The sequence below is a fragment of the Tupaia chinensis genome, unplaced genomic scaffold, assembly GCF_000334495.1.
Source record: "Tupaia chinensis unplaced genomic scaffold, TupChi_1.0 Scaffold000100_1, whole genome shotgun sequence".
Taxonomy (NCBI): Eukaryota; Metazoa; Chordata; class Mammalia; order Scandentia; family Tupaiidae; genus Tupaia; species Tupaia belangeri.
In genome coordinates, this window is record NW_006159564.1 from 2,740,879 (window position 1) to 2,745,531 (window position 4,653).

At 41.3% G+C, this 4,653-nt stretch overlaps 1 pseudogene; it reads left to right on the forward strand.

Annotated features, from left to right (window-relative positions):
* Window positions 1–874: 874 nt before the first annotated feature.
* LOC102502184 (fatty acid-binding protein 5-like) lies at window positions 875–4,000 on the forward strand (annotated as a pseudogene).
* The last annotated feature ends 653 nt before the right edge of the window (window positions 4,001–4,653 follow it).

Here is a 4,653-nt window from a genome sequence, read left to right on the forward strand (position 1 = left end):
TCTTTCTTTCTTTCTTTCATGGATGTGTATGTGTGCATGCATGTGCTAGAGAGATAGAGAGACACAGACAAGATCCTCAAGAAGGTCTTGACACTATGATCTACCATCAGCCTTTGGCCAGTCCTGAATCATGGACAAGCCTGTGTCTGGCACACTCAGGTAGGTCCTCAGACTTGAACTGGCAACAGTTCCCTGTGGAAATGCTTTGTAGAACCTCGTGTTTACTGTAGTTGGATACTGGTAAGATTTATTAATTAAATATAAAGATTAAACTTTTTTTTAGAGAGAGGTTGTTGCTATAGGGCACGTGCGCTCACCAGAAAGACAGAGACAGAGAGATAGAAAGGAAGAAATCACCCCCCAGGGGGGATGGCCACACCGCAATCCCTTCTCCTCCATTCTCCTCTCAGGATCTTGGGCACATGCACACATGTGCTCGGCATGAGTTTAAGCCACCAGGTCCAGGACTTGAACCACAGTTGGCTACATGGGAGTTCAGAGACATAGCCGTTATGCTAAATGCTGGTTGATATCTTTTCTTAAGAGCCTCCAGAATCCCTATCTTCCCCTGTCTCATTCACTCAACTAAGTGCTTACTTTCCTTGGTATGCTACTGGGCCACTCCCTGGCTACCCAGGTTTGCACTCAGCAGGCTGGGTCCCCTTGAAATACACATGCTTTCCTGCTGTGTATTTCAACGTGGTAGCCATTGAAAGGGAATAGTCCTCTAAAATTCCAACTCACTGCTGGTCAGAAACAGAAATTCCATTACACTTACCATTTTGATTAGCATTCGAAGATTCTGGCTTCTTCTGGCACTGCAAGCTCCTCACTTGGTCCCTTCCCTATTGGCTACGCTCCCACCGGGCTGCCCATGTCTACCATTACCAACGTTCAGCTGTTGGAAGGAAGATGGCCCCAGTGGACAGTAAAGGCTTTGATGAATACATGAAGGAGCTAGGTGTGGGACTACCTCTGTGAAAACTGGGTGCAATAGCCAAACCAGATTATATGTGTGGTAGGAATAACCTCACTGTAAAAACTGCGAGCACTTTAAGAACAACAGTTTTCGAGCAGTAGTTAGACTGAGCAGGGTCTGGTCGACCAGGATGGGCCTAGAGCAGGAGCCGGGCTGGATGACGGTTGCATTGGCTCCAGCCCTGGGCCTGGGAAGGGTGCCTCTGGAACCTGTCATGCTGCTGCTGAGCAGTCCTGTGGTGCTATTTGAGAAGCACCCAGGCAGACCATTTATCCTCGCACACTGCTCCAAAACCACAGCAGAGTCCCTTCATTTTAGCCAGCTGCAACATGGGAACGGACAGAACGTGTACATGGAGAAGGAAGTATCTTCTTTACCAATGTGGAGCTATCGAAGTCTGTAAACTCCATTACGGCTTTGGCTTGGAAATGAAAATTTTGAGGTAAAAGTTACAATCAAAAAGCAAATAAACAAAATGGAAGAGCTTCAAAAGAACCTGTTAAGGACAAGTTCATGTGTATAGAAAATTTACCCAACATGAGCTACACCTCAGACCAGTCCAGTTGAGGACACTATACACGTCATCGTCAACAGTCTCTACCACAGCGTGTGGACAGTTGGTGTATGTTAGTCGGTATATGTTAGGTGGAGACATACGGTGTCCAGAAATAGCATTTTTAAGAAAGAAAAGAGAGTCTCCAGATTAAAAAAAATTTTTCATTTAAAATGTTTTCAAAGCCTGAGGATGAAAAGGAACAATTCAAGAAACTTACTGAGTTAAAACAATCTCTGGAATATAATTTGGATCAAGAAATAAAGAAAAATAGTGAATTATAGAAAGAGATACCTGGATTTAAAAAACTCTTAGAGGGACCAGCAGCTAGTGTAATGGCTATGTCATTGGACTCCCATGTAGTCGACCTCGGTTCGAGTCCCGGACCTGGTGGCTTAAACACACCGGACATGTGTGCATGCGTGCCCAAGATCCCAAGAGGAGAATGGAGGAGAAGGGATTGCGGCGTGGCCATCCCCCCTGGGGGGTGATTTCTCGTTTTCTGTCTCTCTTTCTCTCTCTCTCTTTCTGGTGAGTGCACACACCCGGGGGAGCACCCCCCTAAAAAAAAAAATTCAAAAAAAAAAAAAAAAAAAAAAAAAGAAGAAAGAAAAAAGAAAAAAAAAACTCTTGGAAAGACGAGAAAGAAATTAAATGAGTATGAAATGTAGAAATTTGCTTCCAAGGAGATTTAAAACCCAGTCAATTTGAATGGATATTCAAGTTAATGTGTAAAAACATGATTGATGATCTTACAGCCAAAGTGGAAACTGCATCCTCAGAACATGTATGAAGATGCAAAGAATCACATTCTTCAGCAGGAAAACAGCAGGAGTTGTTATCTATGGAAACAATACAGAAGAAATGTGTAAAACTAGAGAAGGATGGACTGAAGTTGGGACACGAAATCGTAAACCTCAAATGTCATATGGAAATACACATGGTAGAACATGTTCAAGTAGAACAGTAAACACAGGAGGTTGAAGGAAGAGCAAGACAGGATATAGCAGAAAAATTACAAGAAGTCAATCTATTATAGGCACAAGCAGCAGCAAAAGAAAACTTAAAACAATTCCAAGAGAAAAACTGCTTCAGAAATAAGTCAGCTGGAACTTAGAATTAACGACCTAGAGTCTGAACCTCAAAATACGAGCCTCTCAAGATAATAATGAAATACAATTGGAAAAATATAAGCAACTCTATCTAGTAGAAGTAGGATTTTGAAAATCATTATCAAATAAACTGAATGAGACTAGTGAGAAGTTAGCAGCAGTCAGGGCTAAACTTCTTGTGGAGAAACAGCAAAATAACTGTTTTACTAGAAGAGCAGTCCTAGAGTCACCTCCTGTTGGAAATCCTGATCACAGCTTAGTGCACAGCAGAGATCTCATTTCAAGAGAAACCTCAGTGTTTCCTACCTCAATCTTATGGCCTTCAGATAACAGCATGGAGAACTGGAATTGTTTAGAAATATAATAGAGAACTAAGTGAAGTAGCTACTGAATTTGCATCTTTATCGTCGAGCTTCTCCTCAAAGATCTGATGACTGAAACTGAACTCAAGGTCTACTTTTGAGACCATCATACGAATATGGAAAGCTCTTAAAGAAAAATGATATGATCTGATAGTTAAAATTTTATTAACTGGACTGTTTATATAACCTTTGAATTATTTTCCATTAAATGCATGGCAAGAGCAGTTGTATATTAAGGACTTTTTTTTTTTTTTTTTTTAGATCAAAAAACAGCAACAACAACAGCACTGTTTTCATGTACCCTGGGAGAAAAGTTTGAAGAAACTACAGCTGTTGGCAGAAAAATTCAGACTGTGTGTCTTTAAGAATGGTGCAGGGACCAGCATTTAGCATAATGACTATGTCGCTGGACTCCCATGTACTTGGCCGTGGTTTGCGTCCCGGATCCAGTAGCTTAAACTTATGCCGGCCGTGTGTGCATGCGTGCCCAAGATCCCGAGAGAAGAATGGAGGAAAAGGGATTGCGGCGTGGCCATCCCCCTGGGGGGTGATTTCTTGTTTTCTGTCTCTCTATCTTTTTCTGCCTTTCTGGCGAGCGCACGTGCCCTATAGCAAAAACCTCTCAAAAAAAGAGAAAAGGAATGGCGCATTGGGGGACTGGCAGGTGGTGTAATGGTTAAGGGCGCGGACTCCCCACATGGCCAACCATGGTTTGAGGCCTGAACCTGATGGCTTGCTTTCTCATGTAGTCAGTCTGTCTGTTTGTCTCTCACTCTGTCCCTCTCTGGTCAAATTAAAATAAATAAAGTTAAATAAAAATAATTCTTAAAAAACCATACTTACATATTTAAAAAAGAATGGTGCATTGGTTCAACATCAGGAACAGGATGGGAAACAAAGCACAATAACAAGAAAATTGCAAGATGGAAAATCAGTGGTGGAGTGTATCATGAATAATGTCACCTGTACTCGAGTCTATGAAAAAGTAGAATAAAAATTCCATCATCACTTCAGACAGGAATTAGCTACGAGAATGAAAATCTCAGTTCAATGAGCAAATCTCCATGTTAGTTTTTTTTTTTTTCTTATTGTGTTCAATTACCTTTATCACACACATTTTATCACAACTGTTTCCAGTGTTGATTTAATTAGGATCATCCCTTTGGTTAGTAAATAGATGTGTTTGTGCTAATTAAAGAAAAATGATTCTGGCTTCTTCTGAACTGTTACCCAGTTATTTAGTTTTTAGTAAGAAATTCAGGAATAGGTTTTCTGGAGAAAAGAAAAAGGGAGGATAGATATTGCTAGTACAGAATGTGTGAAGTAGAGGGACTGGGGAAGAGAGGAAACATTTGAGAACCTTTGTTTACCTTAAAACTTGGCTGAGACTCTTGCTCTGACATCAGGGCTAATGGAGATTTGGGAGGGTTCTTCACTGCTCCCAAAGTCATATGAGCATTGTGACAGCAGCCTTCTACGAACCATTACCCACCTTTGTTATCTATCACAGGGGGATGACTCAAATGGTGAGACTTTTCAGACAGACATGGGCCATGTTATTGTAAAGTGGTTTGAAGGACAACCATTAAAAACCTAATGTCATGATTTGTAGACTGAGCGGTTGGGTCAATATTCCACTTGTGACAT